The following is a 19,485-nucleotide window of genomic DNA, read 5'->3' as shown; positions in this document are numbered from 1 at the left end:
TCCCTTTCCCGTGGTGTTCCTTTCTCCCGCTCGTGTATCCCCCGAATCTTTCAAATTTTTTTATTGTGATAAAATACACATAACATAAAATTTGCCATCTTAACCGTTTTTAAGCGCACGGTTCCACGGCATTGCGTACATTCATGTGGCTGTGTGACCATCACCACCGTCCATCTCTGGAACTCTTTCATCTTGCAAAACTGAATTGTGTCCTCATGAAACACTAACTTCCAGTTCCCCCTCCCCCCAGCCCTTGGTAACCACCTTCCACTTTCTGTGTCTATGGATTTGACTACCCTAAGCATCTTATATCAGTGGAATCATACAATATTGGTCTTTCTGTGACTAGCTTATTTCACTTAGCCTAATGTCCTCCAAGTTTATTCAGATTGTAGCGTCCCACAGGCTTTCCTTCCTCTCTAAGGCTGAATAATGTGCTATTGTATGTATATGCCACATTTTGCCATCCATTCAGCCCTTGATGGACACTTAGGTTGCTTCCACCTTTTGCCTAATGTGAACGATCCCCCGATCTTTTATAGCTGATAATAACAGTGGTCAAAGCATTGATGGCTTTTTACAAAGTCATCCCTCTGAACTGTCACAGTAATTTAAAATTTGCCACTATTATCATCTGTATTTTGCAGCTGAAGAAACTGAGGTTTGGAAGAGTTAATAATTTTCCCAAAGTTACTTTGTTTTAAGAACTGCTTTATTGAGATATAACTCACCTACCATACGATTCACCCATTTCTATCCAGTCACAGATATGCACAACTGTCACACAGTTGATTTTAAACATTTTTATCACCTCCAAAACAACCCATATCCGTTGGCAGTCACTCCTGCTCCCCCTTCCCCTAGCTCCTGACAACTACAAATCTACTTTCTGTCCTCTTTATATTTGTATATTCTTGATATTTCTTATAGAGAGAATTATACAATATGCGGCCTTTGTGACTGGCGTCTTTCACTTGGCATAATGTTTTAAATGTTCCTCTATTCGTAGCGTGTATCAGGACTTCATTCATTTTTAGGGCCCAGTGTTACTTATTGAACCCGTGTAGTCTGAACCCCGAGTCCCACTGTTCACCCCCACTGCTCCCCTACCTGCCCATCACATGTGGACAGGCTCACGTTTACTAGCTGTGTCTTCCCAGCTCCTCCTTGAGTCACGAGGCAGGGACCCAGCTTTGGGTTTCTGTTGCCCGCTGCTGTTGTGGCACAAAGCAAGCACTTAGCAAATCGAGAATTAGTCAATTAAAAAGAAGCGCTGTGCTTCTTGAATGCTGTGTGTTGGGCGGTTTTGCCAGCTAAACTCAGACGAGGGGTTATTTGTATTAGTATTCTGCGCATGATGATTGTGTGTCATGTTTTGCCGTTAGAAATGAGAACAGACAAATGAGAAAATATTCATTAAAGGGCTCGGAAACAATGTGAATTATAACTGTATTGATGATGGGGATGTGTCACTATTTGCAATTAGATTTAGGAGCTGGCAAACAGCCCACAAGACAGAGGCTTGCATATGTTGCCCCTGGGTCCCCCTGATGGGCGGGGATGTGTGTGTGTGTGTGTGCATGTTTGTTCCATAGCCTCAAGGTCACTGGCCTACACCATAAAGGGCTGGTTACTGAGGGCAAGCTGGGCAGGTGATCTTTAGTCCAGAGGCCCAAGCTGACCTCGGTTGGGAGGGCTTATTGACCTGCCCGAGGTCCCTGAGCTAGTAAGTACAGAGCGGGGCTCAGCGATGCCAAAGTCCCCACTCTCTTTTTGCTTCTCTCTCTAGCCCTTGTTGTGGACAGTGATTGGAGGCTGGCGAGGGACAAATGTCTTCTCCAAAAGTAGGAGCTGATTGAAGTTCCCTGACTGGCTCAGGTTTGCAAATGGAAGGTGTGGTCTGAACGCAGTGAGGGCAGCTTGCCGAGCACTCTGTAGGGAATCCAGTGATTACTGCTATGAAGTCCCTGAGAAAAAAACATCAGTGAGTGAAAATTCCAGGGTGTTTTTCTAGATCGAACACCCAGAGGTCTAGTTGGAATCAGGGCGATCCTCTGGGGGCGTCTCTGCTGCCTCTGAGAATTCCCTTCCTACCCCCCACTCAGGTCACAGGAGCCTTGTAACAGCGAGCATGTGGTGACAGAAATCACTCCCGTCCGTGAGCACCCGTGCTGGGCCAGGCGCGGAGCTAAGCACTTGCAGGAGTTCCGTCATTTAGTTCTGACCATGGGGTGGTCATCATTAACCCCATCTTGCAGATGAGGAAACTGATGCATAGAGTGGAGGGAAACTTGTTCAAGTCTGTCAGGATGTGACCGGACGGCACTTGGTTGAGTACTGCTTTGTGCAGCGCTGTTTCATCTTAGAAAACAGACCCATTATAATACAGAAGAGTGCAGTTCATATAAATTTTCTTCGTGGCTTAGTGGCAAGTTCACTAGCTTGGGCACCGTTTAGCCTCTTGGCTGCCGGGTTCCAGCACTTCCCTCGCTTTTGAGGTACATCTCAGTCTGTTTGCTTCATCGGAGCCTCTCCTTCTGCTGTCATTTCATGCTCTTTAGAAGAGTTGCTGCCCTTGATGGTGGACAGAAGGCGAGCAAGGGGCATGGCTAGAAAAACCAACCAAGAACTGAGAGAGAGGACTGAGCCAGGTGATAAATACAAGTTTTGTGGTGACTTGAGGCAGGTGTACCTTTGCAGGACTGGCCAAGGGAACAGGAAGGAGCTCAGCGCTCCGGGGTCGCTGGAAAGCCTTTGAATGGAGAGGCTTCAACAATATCTCCGCAGCCTGGGAGGTCCAGATGGTCAATGGTTGGAACGTATTGTGGTGGGAGATCCGTTATGACTTCCTGCACCTTAAATTGAAGAAACGGGAGCACTGGGTTACAAAATGGGGAAGCAGCTCTCAAGGGAACGTGCATGTGGCAATGAGTCATTCGATACCTCCGTTTCCTGGAATACTTAATAACTTAAGGGGGTACATCTGTACCCTCAAGGCCCAACACAGTGTCTTTCACATCATGGGTGCTAATGAATGAATGAGTCCAAACCCCATGCCTCTAGTTGCCAGATAGATTGACTTCCTATGAGAAGAGCTTCCTCTTACCCCTTCCCAAACCTACTCCCTTGGCTCAGTTTCTGTCCAGTTGCTTTCGACCTGGATTTCCTGTCTGCTCAGCTGTTCCAGGTCCACAGCGTGTCCGGTTTCCAACTGTGCCTTCAAGCCCAGTGCACCTCTAGCATTCTCTGTCTCCATGGCCCACATCCCAACTGTCTCAACCTCATGCCCAGGTAAAATGCCCCTCCAAAACTCCACCGTGCAAACACAGAGGTGGTCATGACCCCCCAAGTTCTACTCTGTAGCTTGGCTACCGTGGTTCTAACGTGAAAGCTTTTCTCCCCCCTCGGTAGATTCAACAAGACTTACACGTGACCGAGTAAAGTCTCAAAGTAGCACTCTGGAAATACCGAGCTTTGGGTGATGGCATTTCCTGATATAGTCCGTGACAAGATCACTGCTGCGAAGTGTCCATCCAGCTATCTAAAAGTGGAATAGAACTTTTTTTGTATATGCTAGTTTATCTGTTACCTTTATTCCTGGCAATAATTAGTTAGCAAAGCCAGTCTTCCATTCAGAATTATTCTGGGAGACCTTATGTCTTGCCATCAGGAAGGGACTTAATCTTACTGGGGAGCCATTGCTGAGTTTTCAGAGGGAGAAAAGACTGAGATTTATGTTTTAGAATGGTCAGCCTTGTGTCTAAGTGGAGACGAGATTGGAGGAAGGAGACTGAAGGCCAAAGATTGGTGAGGAGCCATTGCAATAGTTTTGGTCAAAGGTAATCACCGTGTATGCGATCTGTCATGAGAGCATCTCAAATCCCCAGCAGTCTCTCTGCTGCGTTGCTTCTCCTCACGAAGGTTCCTTCGTTGTGAACTGCTTTACTTGAGTTTATTGACAAAGCCCTGGGGAAGAGGCACCTCCAAGGTGCCTCTCCTCTGGCTCAGACAGCCATTTCTCCATCTTGGCACAGCAGTGATGTCCCCAGAGGGACGGGAGTTTAGAAAATGCCATGTCCTACTGGATATGAAGAGAGGTCACAAATGCCTTCCAGGAAGCTGCCATAAACATGTCCAGGGAGCCTTGGAGAATGTCCAGAATTGTCAACATTTTCAGAACATTGGAATAGGGCAGGGCCATTGCATAGCCAAAATGGCATTATGAAACTATTCAGAGTGTGTCCAGCAGATACAGAAATAGGCTTCCTGCTCATTCTATCCCTGTCTACTCTCCAACCAGGCTGCCACTGTGGCTCCTTTGAGGTTCTCAGGGTATCTTAAAATATGTGCAGCAGAGATTCTGGAATAATATTAAGAGCTTTATTTGACAGTTCATTTTATGAATTCAACTTCCTCAGTTTCCTCCTAACTGCATACTCCTCCCAGTAAACTACCTTAACCCCTCCCATAAGAGATGCGGGGCTCTGGGGCTGGGGTGGACGTGGTTGTGGGAAGGACACCATCCAGAGACACGGGATATATTGGCTCATTGCTCGAACCATCACCCTTTTCTATGGATGCTGCTGAGTCTTTTCATCAATGGCCTTTTCACATCTTTTGATGGACTGAATAGATCATGACGCCTTGAGCCAGACAACAGAATTAAAAAGTGTTTGTGTGTGTGTGTGTGTTTTCAATTCCTCCACTTTGACTGTTGTTTTGGGAGCACTGTAACCAATCCAAAAAAAGCACGCGGACCTTAAGAGAGGCTAGTTTAGTTTTTTGAGAACAAATGGAACAAAAAGAAGTCCTTACACCGCTGTCTGGCAATTCAAGGTCATTTTCATCACCGCTAATGACCAGATTCTTAGACTTCTTTCTGAATACTTTTTATGCATTCATTTACTTCGTTATTTTAAAATTTTATTTATTTTTTGATAGTTAAACATGCTCAGGGTACAAAATTCAAAAGGAGCAGAAGGATAAATAGGGACAGTGGTTTTCCTCAAATATCTCCCAGACATGACTCTGATGAGTTACCAGTGTCACGTAAGAAATTCTGTGCATGTTCGAGCTTGTGTGTATATAGAGGAGATTTTTTTCTTGATTGGGCAGATTTGTGATTTTCTCTCTACTGCAGCCTGTGGAGGGCAGAAGGCTCCTGTCAAGAGTTTGGTTAGAAGAGGCCTCTAGACTTGGTGTGACACTCATGTAAGGAACATACCATATTCACTGAATCTACAATGCTGTGAATAATAAGATATATCACTAAGACAGAAAACTATGCAGCCAGTTAAACTAGGCTACTCCCTCAATTGTGAGACATATCCTGATTTCAGAGATGCTAAAATGTGAGAAAAATGTTCTCAGCCTCAGTGAAATGTGGTACTTTATCTTCTCATCATTCAGTCCCATTCATAGATTGTCATTATTATGGTGCTCATCAACAAACGTGATGGCTCTAGTGATTTGCATTATGCCTATTTATTCTGGAGAGAAAGTGGCTCTGAATATAGCTTTGCACTGTTATGGGTCAAAAAAATGTCACACCTGCTCCAATCTGGACTCATTTCCCTCAAGGTCTGGTGCACAGTGATCACCCTGGAGTCCCTTCTTTATCAGCTCCGGGAGTCCTTGCCTTTTTCAACTGTACAGCATCTCCTATGTATTCTTTCTTGATATACACCCTTGTTGTGGTGGAGTGCATTCTCAAGTAGATTCTCGAGAAAGGTAGATGGGAAGTTAATTTTTTGAGATTATCCATTTTCTAAAAATGTCTTTATTCTCCTCTCCCACTTGATTGCTGATTCGGCTGAGTATAGAACTCTAGGTTGGAAATCATTTTCCTTAAGATTTTGAAGGTATTGCTCTGTTGCTTCTGGTGTTCAGTGTTGCTTTTGAGAAATCTGAAGACATCCTGGTTCTTGGTCCTTTGGGTGTAAAACTTCATTTTCCTTTCTGAAAGATTTCAGAACCTTAACTTTGAAATCCAGTCCTGAATTTCCACAGGGGTGTGCTTTGGGTTAATCTGTTTTTGGTCATCGTATGGGATACCTGGTGGGCTCTGTGAATCTGAAATCTCATATTATTTGTTGTTGGAATTTTCTAAAATTTTTAAATTGATTTCCTCCCTTTTGATTTCTCTGTTTCACTTTCTTGAACTCCTGTTATTCAGATGTTGAATTTGTTGGTTCTCTAATTTTTTTATTACCTCTCCTATATTCCTTTTGATTATGTTATTGTCTTTTATTTCATATTTCCTTAACTTCATCTTCGAACTGTTCTATTTCTGTTCTCATGTTTTTTTTTGGTGAGGAAGATTGGCCCTGAACTAACATCTGTTGCCAATCTTCCTCTTTTTGCTTGAGGAAGATTGTCCCTGAGCTGACATCTGTGTCCTTTCCTCTATTTTATGTGGGATGCTGCCACAGCATGGCTTGAGTGGTTGGTGTGTAGGTCTGTACCTGGGATCCAAACCTGCAAACCCCAGGCTGCTGAAGTGGAGCACGTGAACTTAACCACTTTGTTACCAGGCTGACCCCAAGAGCTTTATTTTTTGAGTTTTTGAATATTCCTTTTTTATAGAATCTTGTTCTTATTTTGCATGTGAATTATTTTATCTTTTCTTATTTCTTGGAGGGTATTTATTAACAGCTGTATTGAGATATAATTGAGATACAATAAATTATCTTTAAAGTACAAAATTTTTTTTTTAAGATTTTGTTTTATTTTTTCCTTTTTCTCCCCAAAGCCCCGCAGTACGTAGTTGTATATTCTTCGTTGTGGGTCCTTCTAGTTGTGGCATGTGGGATGCTGCCTCAGCGTGGTTTGATGAGCACTGCCGTGTCCGCGCCCAGGATTCGAACCAACGAAACACTGGGCTGCCTGCAGCGGAGCGCGTGAACTTAACCACTCGGCCACGGGGCCAGCCCCCGAAATTTGATGTTTTGATATATGTATACCTGTGAACCATCACCTCAGTCAATCTAATGAACATATCTATTACTTCTAGTGGTTTCCCCTTGCCTCTCTGTAATCCCACCTACCCCTTCCACTGCCTCCCCACCCCTGTCAACCACTGACGTATTTTCTGTCACTACACATTTGTTTGCCTTCTCACAATTTTATATAAATAGGATTGTACAGTGTGTACTCTCTCTCATTTGGCTTCCTTCACTCGGTATAATTATTTTGAGATTCACCCATGTTCTTTTGTGTATCAATAGTTCATTCATTTTTTGATTCTAAGTGATATCCCATTGGTAGATACACTGCAATTTATCCATTCTCTTATTCTTGGACATGGGAGTTGCTTCCAGCCTTTGGCTATTACAGTAAAACTGCTGTGAACATTCATACACAAATCTTTGTAAGGACATATGCTTTTATTGCTTTTGGTTAAATACATAGGAGTGGAATGCAGGAATCATACAGTAGATGGATGTTTTAAATTTTTAAGAAACTGCCAAACTATTTTCTGAAGTGCTTGTACCATTTTGCATTCCTCCCAGCAATGTGGGAGAGTTCTAGTTTCTCCACATCTGGCATTTGGTATGGTCAATATTATTAATTTTAACCATTTTTACAGATGTGTAGTGGTATCTTGTTCTTGGTTTTAATTTGCTAATTTGCATTTTTTTAATGACCCATGATGTTGAGAATCTTTTCATCTGCTTGTTTGCCATCTGCATACCTTCGGCAGGTGAAGTGGTCTGCTCAAATCTTTTGCCCATTAAAAAAAATGGATTTTTTTTTTTACTGAGTTTTATGAGTTCTTTATTCCAGATATAAACCTTTTATCACATACATACTTGAAAATATTTTCTCTCAGTCCATGGCTTATCTTTTCATTCTCTTAATGGTTTCTTTCAAAGAGCAGAAGTTTTAACTTTGATGAAGTCCAGTTTTCCGAATTTTTCTTTTATGGATTGTGCTTTTGATGTCATATCTAAGAAATCTTTTATCTAACCCAAGATCACAAGGATTTTCTCCTATATTTTCGTCTAGATGTTTTATGGTTTTAGGTTTTATGTTTAGGTCTATGATCCATTTTGAGTTAATTTCTGTGTATGGTGTGAGGTATGGTTTGAAGCCCTTCTTTGCATGTGGATATCCAATTGTTCCAGGACCATTTGTTGAAAATATTATATTTTCTCTACTCTATTGCTTCTGCTCCTTTGGCAAAAATCAGTTGTCTATATATGTGTCTGGATTGATTTCTGGACTCTTTATTCCATTCATCATTTTTTTTTAATTTTTACACCAATATCACACTATTTTGAATACTGTACCTTTGCAATACTGTACTTTAAAATCAGATAGTGTTAGCAATCCAACTTTGTTCTTTTTCAGAGTTGTTTTGGTGATTCAGATTCTTTTTATTTCCATATTAATTTTAGAATCAGCTTGTCGTTTTTACAAAAAAGCCTGTTGGAATTTTGATTGGAATTGCAGTGATTCTGTAGACCAATTTGGAGAATTAATAGTGTAACAGTATTGAGTTTATAACCTGTGAACATGATGTTCTTATGCATTTAGGTTGTCTTAAATTTTTCTTGACAATGTCTTGTAGTTTTCAGTTTGTGAGTCTTGCACATCTTTTTATTGTTTTGTTTGATAATATGGTGAACCACGTTGACTTTTTTTAATGTTAAACCAACCTTGCATTCTGGGGATAAAATTCCAGTTGGTCATGATGTATAGTCCTTCATATATATGGTTGGATTGTATTTGCTAAAACTGTCGAAGTTTTGCATTTATGTGCATGATAGATATTAGGTTACAGTTAGTTTTCTTTTCTTGTAATATCTTTGTGTGGTTTGTGGCAGGATAATGTCCTGATAGAATGAGTTGGGAAGGATTCCCTTCTCTTCAATTTTCTGAAGAAAATTTGTGTAGTTGTAGTAAATGTGTGGTAAAAGTGGAGTTTCTCTTGTGAAAAGATTTAAAAATACAAATTCAGTTTATTTAATAGATTTAGGGCTATTCAGGTTACCTATTTCTTCTTGAATTCAAGAGCCTTGTCTTTGTGTCTTTCCAGGAATTTGTTTATTTCATGTAAGTTGTCAAATTTATTGAAATAAGTTAAAAGGATAATATTCCCTGATTATGCTTTCAATATCTGTAGAATCTGTAGTGATGACACCTCCCTCATTGCTGATATTATTAATCTGTATCTTCTCCCTTTTTTCCCTGGTCAGTATGGGTGGAGGTTTATCAATTTTATTGATTTTTCTCATTGAACCACCTTTTGGTTTTTCTCTACTGTTTTTCTGCTTTCCATTTCATTAATTTCTCATCTGATCTTTGTTATTTCCTTTCTTTTGCTTCTTTGGGTTTAATTTGTTTCTCTTTGTCTAGTTTCTAAAGGTAGAATCTGAGTTAATTGACTTAACACCTTACTTCTTTGATAACAGAGGCGTTAGCAGCCTCCCACAAATTGAGTATGTTGTGTTTTCATTTTCCTTCAGTTAAACTACTTTCTAATTCCCTTTTGATTTCTTCTTTTACCTGTTGTAAAAGAGGTATATTTAGAAGTATATTGCTTAATTTCAAAATAGTTAGGGATTTTCCAGACATCCTTAATTAAATTTCTAATTTAATTCTACTTTGGTTGGAGAACGTACTTTATAGGATTTCAGTTCTCTTAACTTTATTGAGACTTGTTTTATGGCGCAGTCTGTGGGCAAGTACTCTGTATGCATTTGGAAAGAATGTGGGTTCTGCTGTTATTGGGTAGAGTGTGCTAGTCAACTGGGGTTCACTAGTAGGAGCAGAATGCCAACTAGGTCAAGTTGGTTGATAGTAATGCCCAGATTTTTCTATATTCTCCTTTTCTCTATGTGTTGATTTTTTGCATACTTGTTCCATTAATTTTTGAGAGAGGTGTATTTAAACCTTTGACAATAATTGTGGATCTGTCTCCTTCCACTTCTATCACTTTTTGCTTTTTGTATTTTGAAGCTCTGTTATTAGATACATAAAGGTTAAGTTCACGTCCTCTTGATGAATTGACTGTTTTGTCATTAGGAAATGACTTTCCTTTGCCCTGGCTTTCTGTGAAATCCACTTTGATATTCAAATAGCCACTCCAGCTTTCTTTTGAGTGTTAGCATGACATATTTTCCCGTCCTTTTACATTTAACCAATTTGTGTGTCTGTATTTAAAATGCATTCCATGTAGCCAGCATATAGTTGGTCCTTGCTTTTTTATCCATGCTGACAATCTCTTTTAACTGGGGTGTTTAGACCATTTACATTTAATGTTGCTCTTGATGTGGCTAGGCTTAATTCTGTTATCTTAATGTTTGTTTTCTATTTGTCCTATCTGTACATTGTTCCTCCTCCCTTTCTACCTTCTTATGTAGTAATTGAATAATTTTTAAATTTTTAATCTCCAACTAGATATACGTATTTGTTATTTTAGTGGTTGCTTTACACAAAATTCTTTGTTTTTTGTGTATCTTGGGATGTCTTTACTCTGCTTTCACTTTTGGAAGTTATCTTTGCTAGATATTGGATTCTTGATGGAGTCATTTTTCTCTTACTGCTTTAAAGATTTTCTTTTTACCGTTGGCTTTCAACATTTGGCTATGATGTGTGATATCTTTGCGTTTATTCTACTTGGAGCTTGTTGAGTTTCTTGGATGTGTAGATTAGTGTTTCTAATAAAATTTTAGGTGTATTCAGCCATTATTTCTTTTGATATTTTCTCTTCCCCTTTCTGTCCTCTCCTTCTGGTACTTCCATTGTGCATATGTTGATGTGCTTAATATTGTCCCACATTTCTCTAAAGCTCTGTCCATAGTTCTTCATTCGTTTTTCTTTCTGTCCTTCAGATTGCATAATCTCTACTGATTTATTTTCAAGTTCACTGATCCTTTCTTCTACCAACTCAAAATTTATTGTTGAGCCTTGCTAGTGATATTTTCATTTTGGTTATTGTCTTTTTCAACTCCAGGATTTCCATTTTTTAAAGAAAATAATTTCTATCTCCTTATTGATATTTTCTATTTGATGTGCCATAGTCATCATACTTTCCTTTAGTTCTTTAACATCTATATAATAGCTGTTTTGAAGTCTTTGTGTGCTATGTCCAATATCTGGGGCCCCTCAAAGACAATTTCTGTTGCCTCCTTTTGTCCTCTGTATATTCATCACACCTTCATGTTTCTTCATGTCTCATGATTTTTGGTTGAGAACAGGGCATTTTGGATAATATATTGTAGCAAATATGAATACTGATTCTCCCCCCTTAACCCTCAACCAGAGTTCCTTTATGTTTGGTAATTTATTTATGTGTTTAATGACTAGGCTGAACTAATTCTGTAAGGTCTATTTTCCCCTCGATGTGCAGCTTCTGATGTCCCTCTTCAGCTTTTACCTCTTGTTTTTATCTTTTAGCCTCACTTCCTATGGATTCCCCCGGTTAACATAAGCCACGTATTGGTCAAAAGTGGTGCTTATGCCCCTTCAACCTGTTAGATTTTCACTCTTTATGATTGGATTTGTGTGTGGCTTAGAGACTACTTTCACAGTTTAGAGGGTTTATGATTTTGCTGTGTGCTGAGGACTGGTATTTGGGATGTTCCTTCTCTAAGACAGTTTTGAGAGAGTGCAGCCTTGGGTGTGTGCAGTCTTCCAAACCATGAAGGATGTGTGTAATTTTAAGCCTTCCTAGGGTCCTTGTGTCTTATTGTTCAGGCAGTGTTTGGTCAGAGGTTATGCTTACACCCCTTGAATCAGTGAGGCCCCTGCCCTTTGCTGACAGGTCCTTGGAGGGGAATACTTTCAAGTCTGCTCCACATCCAGCTCTGTTTACCCTTGAATGGGTGTAGCCTAACGCATGTGCCCAGTCTTCTGGATTCCCAGTTATGAGTGTGATCCCAGGATAGACCGTCTTGGTTGTCCCTTTCCTTGCTTCTCTCTGTTAAACATATGACTGGTCTGCTGTTTTGTGTGTTGCTACTAGTTTCATGAAACCACTAGTCCCCTCTTAATTCCTTGACACCCAAGTCTCCATTGTTTTCAACAATGTCCTTAGTCATGATCTTTTCCATGCTCTGTTCCAAATAATATCAATTCCCTCAGACATAGCTTTCAGCTTGCCAGTCCTGATGACCTCTTTCCCCTTGAACGGAACCTGTCTGTACCACTGCACCAAGCCTGGAGGTGGGGACAGAAGCTCACCTCTCCCAGAGTGACAGTTATGCTCTATGCATGGACACCAGGAAAAGATGGTAGCCATTGGTCTTCTCAGCTTGCCCCTCCATGCATGCAACCTCCACCCCACAAGCAATCTGAGTTGGGGGAGGTGATTGAAGCCCCAAAATTCTTGGCCCCTGTCAAGCCTAGTGTAGAGCCCACATCCTACAAATGGGATCTGTGTTAGGGGAAGAATTCCTGGTCCCTTACCTGGACCTGAGCTTCTGCAACATGGAGCTGGTGGAAGGGTGGATGGGAAGGGGGGATGAGGGACTCTGGGGGCTTGCCCCTCTTAGAGTAGAATTGTAGCTCTAGATTGTGAGCTGGGAGGAAAAGGAACCTCCTTTTTCTTGGCTGCACCACCTGGAGCAGAGCTTCTGTAACTTAGAGCTGAGCAGGGGGCTGGGGGCAGGTCATGGATCAAATGCCCCAAACTCTCCGGGTTATTATTGAGATTTAGTAGTTATTGTTTTATAACTGTTTCTCCCTTTGCTGTATCCACTTAGGACAATCTTCAGAGACATTAAATGTTTCTTTTTCTTTTATAATTTTCACCAGTTAACTTTTTTGTTGGGGGAGAGGGTCTGCTGAGCTCCTCACACAGCTAATACAGAAGTCCTGCTTCGGCTTCTTATTAATCATTTTAAACTTTAAAGGGACTTTTCAGGATAGTTGTAGAGTCACAGAAAATCTGAAAAGATACTACTGAGATTTTCTGTGTACTTCTCCCCCAGTTTTCTCTGTTATTAACATCTTACGGTGCTGTTGTACAGTTGTCACAACTGAGGATCCAGTATTGGTAAATTACTATTAGTCAAACTCTATACTTCATTTGGACTTCAGTGGTTTTCCTTAGTGACCTTATTTTGTTCCAGGATGTAGGGGGCTTGAGGGATTTGGGGGCTGGTTAAGGAATAAGATATGACCGTGTAGCACACCCAAGCTTTATTTGGGCGATGGCTTTGACAGGCTTGTGTGGCGGGAAGGCCCCTTGGAGCATGAGACTTTCCACAGGCTCTGTGACTACTCAGGAGGGTGGCCAGAGGAACTCCTAGGGCAGAGGGGGACAGGTGATGGGCCTTACGTGTCTAGGTGATGTCACTCCCAGCCCAGCAGAGTCTCTGGGTCAGAGAGCTCTGAAGGGCAGTGGGAGCCTGGGGTCTTTACAGTTACTGAGTTTATCTTATCTGTGACTAGCAGATATTGGGCGCAGTTTCACAGGGTATGCAAAGCAAGCAGGCTCTAAATGGCTAAAGATTTGCTCGTTTGGGCTATATTTAAAACAATTGGGTGTATAAAATTTTGAGTTTGGCGCCAGTGAGCTTCACAACCTGCTGTGAAGACGTAAACAACTAAGGGCCAATCTACAGAGGCCATCTCTGGCTCATTTATATAACACAGGATCCCACCCAGAATGTCACATTACATTTAGTCATCATGTCTTCTTGGCATCCCCTGCTCTGTGACAGTTTCTCAGACCCTCTTCGTTTCTCATGCCCTTAACAGTTTTGAGGAGTGCTGGGCAGGTATTTTGTAGAATGCCCCTCAATTTGGGTTTGTCTGATGTTTTTCTCGTGATGAGATTGGGTTTATGGGTTTTGACAAGGAAGACCCCAGAGGTCAATGCCATTCTCGTCGCATAAAAAGGCTACATGCTACATGCTGTCAACATGACTTGTCACTGTTGACGTTGACCTCGATCACCTGGCTGAGGTGGTGTCTGTTTGGTTTCTTCACTGTTAACCTGACGCCCCTCCTCTTTTCATACTCTATTCTTTGGAGTCAAGTCACTGAGCTCACCCCACACTCAAGGGGGGGAGTTGAGCTCCACCTTCTTGAGCGGGGGGAGTGTCTACATTATTTGGAATTCTTCTGTCTAGGAGATTTGTTTCTTCTCCCTAAATTATTTAATCACTAATTCATATGATTGGACTCATGGATATTTATTTTATAGTTTGGGTTATAATCCAGTGCCACCTTCTTTATTTTGTTTGCTCGAGTTGCTCCAGCGGTGGCCATTGGAGGCTCTTTCAGGTTGGCTCCCATGTCCTTTTGATAGGTTTGCATTCTTTTTTTTTTTTGCCAGTTCCTTACCTTCTGGCTACAAGATGCTCCAGGCTCATTTTGTATATTCCCTGCCCCAACCCTAGAATCAACCATTTCTCTAAAGAGCCCATGTTCCTTTTCTTGGAGAAGGATGTCAGAACCAAGGTGTGAGCCCTAGGCTTACAGTTGCAGTTTTAACTAGGAAATATGCCTCAGCTGCTCTTTCATTCAGTAAATACGTATTGAATGCCAAGCTCTGTACTTGCGGTTGTGTTTTTAGTTATTTAAAACTTGCTGTAAGTAGGATTTCACTTTTTTATGTATAGTACTTAGAATTCATTCATACTTTAATGTCATTTTAGTAAAGGGTTATAATAAAATTGGAGATGGGGTTGTTCAATTATTGTTTGCTATGCTAAAAGCATTCTCTATTTTACAAACTCCTTCATTGCATTGCTAATTTTAATTAAAAAATGCATATTATTGGGAGCAAACGTGAATGAATATTGGTTTGAATCATTAAACGGTCATCAAATAATTTTTCACTGTTCATGTGGAAAATTTCAAACATACACAAAAGTAGAATATTGTACTGAACTGCTAAGGACCCAGAAGACAGCTTCAGCAGTTTGAACTCATGGCCAATCTTAATTCATCCGAACCTGACTTTTTTTTCCGGATTAGCAAATCATTTTTGAACTTGAAATAGATGTCACTGCTTTTGCGTGACTCAGACACACATAATGGAAGGAGCTGAAATAAATGCTAAGGAACATTTCACGGTTGGCCTTTTTAAGAGCCCATGAGTGACTAATTGTCATGCCTCTTGAGAAGAGGAAAGACTTGTGCACCAGCGTATTAGAAGCTTGTGGGTAGAATGACCCCAAGAATGTTTGTGACAAGTGAGAGTTTGAAAAAACGGGTGTTCACTCATCCAGGCTGTAGAACTCAGATCTCACTCCTCTTGAATGACAGGGCGCATGCTTGTCACGAAAGCGTGCCGCTCACCCTGGGGCTGGCAGGCTTTCAGCAGCAAAATATGCTAAGTATTTTCCAATTCAGCCTGGGTTCAGGTTTCTCAGGTTGGTCCCACACACACCCGTTGCCAGAATTTCTCAGGCACTGCTGGAACTTCCGCATGTAGTTTAGGCCGCGGTGACTGACTGTTTTTCCCTGACGTGAAAATGAGAACTCAGCTTTGTAGACTGAGATTTGCTGACTATAGGATGAGATTTGTGAACTCAGTCGTTCAACGAATGTTTCTTGAGCACCTGCTGTGGGCCAGGAGTTATGCTGGGGACACCATGGTGGGGACAGGACACACATACCCTGCTATGTGGAGCTCGTAGTCCAGGGGTAGAGGGAGCAGTCACCGTAAGTCACACAAATTGCTAATTACATTTGGGATAAGTGTTATAAGGGATAGAAAAGAATGCTAAAAATATAGGGGTCCCTGATGTTTTCTAGGGTGTCGGGGAAGATACTCTGAGGAGGTGACATTGAAGTAGGGCCTGAAGGATGAATAAGGAGTTGGTGAGGCAAGGCATGTGTGCGCGTGTGTGCATGCATGTTTCTGTGTGTTCGTGTGTGTGTGTTGGGGTGGTATATGGGAACTGGGCATATTCAAGCCCAATGTATTAACTTAATATATTTACTTAATTAAGCCCAATTCAACCCCAGTCTCCCAGGGGATAAGACCTACAAAGTCTTTCCAATGGGGAAGAGCTGAACATGTCAGAGGACCCGGGAGAAGGCAGCATGACCAGAGTGGGGCAGGCAGGCAGGCTCCAGACCATGAGTAACTATGGACTGTGATAAAAAGCCTGAGTTTTGTTCCCAAGGCAGTGGGGAGCTACTGGAGGGTTCCAGGACAGGGTCTTTCAGGGTCAGCCACCATGTGTACAATGCATGGGTAGGGGGTCAAGACTGGACACAGGAAGACCAGGTGGCAGGCTGCAGCAAAGGTCCGGGCCAGACATTCCGTGACTTGGCGAGGCAGAGAATTGGGTGCATTTGAGATTTAGTTCACAGAGTTTTAGTGTGGTGGCTTTCAGCCTTTTTAGACTGTGACCTATTAAAAGGAATGTATGTCGCATCATGGGCTCAGTACACAGATGTGTGGTATGTGTATGTGTGTGAAACAAAAGCTTCATAAAAGACTGCCTTTACCACAGGCAGGGCACACTGGTATATTGCATGCCATCCATGTGATGTCAGCCTGTGTGTGTGTGTCCTGTGTTTGAGGTGAGTGGAGTGTATTGCGAGATTTTATGAACCATGTTGAGGAATCTGGGTTTTCTTCCTGCACAAAGTGAGATATTTCTAAAGTTTTAAAGCATAGTTGTTTTTTGAGAGAAACAGCTTAGTAATATAGAAAAAAGACCCTTGTGACAGGAACACTAAGTCATAAATAATTTCTCTAGGTCTCTTCCTCCTCCTCCTTTTCTTCTTCCTTTTTGGCAGAGGTTGACAGACTTTTTATGTAAAGGACCAGAGAGTATGTATTTTTGGCTGTACGGGTCATTCAGTCTCTGTCCGCCACTCAATTCTGCTGCTGTGACGGGAGAGTAGCCACATATAGACAATCTGTGAACAAATGGGCCTGGCTGTGTTATCAATAAAACTTTATTTACAAAAAACAGATGGTGGGCCGGATTTGCAGGCTGTGGTTTGCCCACCGCTGTCCTGAGGAAGGAGGGGAATAGCCTTTGGGATCAATAAGAAAGGAGGAGGACTTGATGAGATAAAGTCAGTGTGCTGGGGGGGTGGTGCTTGTCCCACCTGGTCCTCCAGTGGGATCACAGCACTGGAATATGGTGGCCCATCCAAAGGAAGGCCCAGTGGGGCCAAGGTGCATTTTCACACTTGGAGGCTTTGCTTTTGGGGAATCTGGCGTGCAGAAGCAATTGGAGTTAAGGTCTTTACTTAGAGACGTCCCATCTCCCAGCCTCGGATTCAGCCACAGACAGAAGGCAAACTGTAAATTGGATGTTCGGCTCAGTTCGTCAGGGCTGCAAGGCCAAGGCTGGACTTGATACCAGGCCAAGGATTAATTAATGCAACCCTTCTGGGCAAAGCTCCCTGCTCTTGGAGCCACGCATGGGGAATGCAGCCTTTGTGCAGAGAGAAACGGCTCCTAAGAGGAGACGGCTTGAGATGGCTCCTTGGGACTGCTTTTCTCTCTCCAGGAATTCCTGGATGTACACTGCACATGTAAATGCACTTGGAAGCAAATGGTAAGCCTAAGCAGGTGCCTGAAATGAGTCCTGTGACAAACATGGGCCAGAGAGGATGCATCTCCAGTGCTCCTGCTGCTCTTGGCAGGTCAGAGGCCTTCAGTGCAGCAGGAGGGGGTCATGGCACCTGGGCCCCTCTGTGCCTTTGCCCTCTCTGTTTGCTCTGCCAGTGGAAACGCTCATGACCCTCCAAGGGCTGAGTCCAGAGTGGTCCCCTCTATGGAGAGTCACTCCTCCAGTCAAGAATATTTTCCCCTTTGTGGACTCCCTCCGCGCTTTAGACCTCAGAGAGCCCAGGGAGACTTGTATGAAAATTACTAGGACACAAGTCTGCCTCCTGGAGTAGATTATAAACTCGTGGCCTGTGGCTTATCCACCCTTAGATTCTAGCTCCTAGCCCTGTCCGTAGAAGGAACACAATATATTGGAGAGCCAGCATGGGGTTTTGGACAGGGCATAAGTTTTGGAGGCCTGCCACTGACTTCCTCTGTAACCTTGGGCAAGTTCCTGGACTCGTTTGAGCCTCAGTTTCCTCCTCTGTAAAATGGGCCTAATAAAACCAATCTTAGGTATGTTCTGAAGATTACAAATAAAACATGCACGGAGCTTGTGTCCCTGTTCCACTGCTTTGCCATTGACTTGATAAAGTATCTCATCAGAAGGAGCTGGGGTGTGCCGGGGATCCAGTTGAGTTCCCTGGGCAAATTCTGAAGGATCAGCCCTGCATTTGCTCTCATTGACTCTGAGACGCCGTCGGTTATGAAGTGCTCTATTGTTTTACATACCTCAAAACGTTAGAATCACACGGGGAGCTGTCACGTATCTCAATGCCCAGGCCGTAACCCAGACCAATTACATCAGTAATTTGGGATTTGGGCATGGGTCTTGTTCCTTCCTTCCTTCATTTCCTTATTTATTTTTTATTGGTATTTAAAACACCTCCCCAGGTGAGCCAATGTGCAGCCAGGATTGGGAACCACTGCCCTAAAAGAAACACCTCTGTCAATGATATGATGGCTCAGGGCTTCCTTAGCGCCGGGGGCTTTTGTTTTTATTTGTTTATAGAGCTCTTTTAGAAGTTCGCTCGGCTCCTAAGGAGCTCCCTGACCACCTCTGCATTGGGGAGGCTCTCTCCTGGGAGTGCTGGCCCAACGGGCAGATACCAGAAGTGGGCGATGGCCAGGATTTCTTCCTTGCCCTCCTGATGCGTAGTCCTCGAGTGCACTGTCTGGGGGCTCCTGGACTCAGGTTCAGTGGGTGGGGGAAGGGTGGATGGGGCCCAGGGACTGTGAGGACTGGATGGCGCCAGAGGAGGGGGTGAGGGTGGTGGGAGAAGGGGCATAACAGCCGAGTCTTTCCTGTGCACGCTGCTGGAGAAGCAGAAGGGTGGCCTTGATTTCAGCCCTGATTGCAGAGATGATAAAATGGAAAATTGCATGCATCTTAGAATCGGTGGTGGATTATGTGCTAGAAGATAAGTCAGCTTAGGAGGAGGTGGTCAGCAGCGACTCAGCTTGGCAGTGGTGCCCAGGCTGTGTTTGACTGTAGCAGACAAGGAAGCACTCACAGCTCTAGGAGCAGTTTGTCATCGTTACCACTTCCCCTGGTAGTCCCGGTGGAAGTGCTCCCCTTCCTGCCAGGCGGTGTGTCTCTGCTCAGACTGGCTCTCACCTGGGGAAGGAAATCAACCTTCCGAGTCAGCTACGAGTCTGAATCCAGGCTCCAGTGCCTGTTAGCTGTATGACTATAGGCAGACCTCTTAATTTTTCTGAGTCTCAGTTTGCTCACCTGTCAAATGGGAATGATAAAATAGCTTCTGCACCAGAGGATCGTTGTGAAGAGTCGCTAAGTTTCTGCAAGTGAAGTGCTTTGCAGGAGCCGGGCACATAGGATCAGCCAGCGAATGGCAGCAATTGCTTTGCTTAGTTCTCTTGTCCTGCAGGGGTCGTTCTCATCGTGATCTCTTGTACTCCTTCTTTGGCCAGGCACTGGGGACACA

At 42.9% G+C, this 19,485-nt stretch overlaps 1 protein-coding gene across 2 annotated transcripts in view; it reads left to right on the top strand.

Annotated features, from left to right (window-relative positions):
* The window catches only part of CDYL2 (chromodomain Y like 2), a 156,848-nt gene that overhangs the window by 54,147 nt on the left and 83,216 nt on the right, over window positions 1–19,485 (top strand). The gene's annotated exons all lie outside the window — the stretch shown is intronic.

This window comes from Equus przewalskii, chromosome 3 (assembly GCF_037783145.1).
Source record: "Equus przewalskii isolate Varuska chromosome 3, EquPr2, whole genome shotgun sequence".
Lineage (NCBI taxonomy): Eukaryota > Metazoa > Chordata > Mammalia > Perissodactyla > Equidae > Equus > Equus przewalskii.
This window is presented reverse-complemented; position numbering and strand designations above follow the sequence as displayed.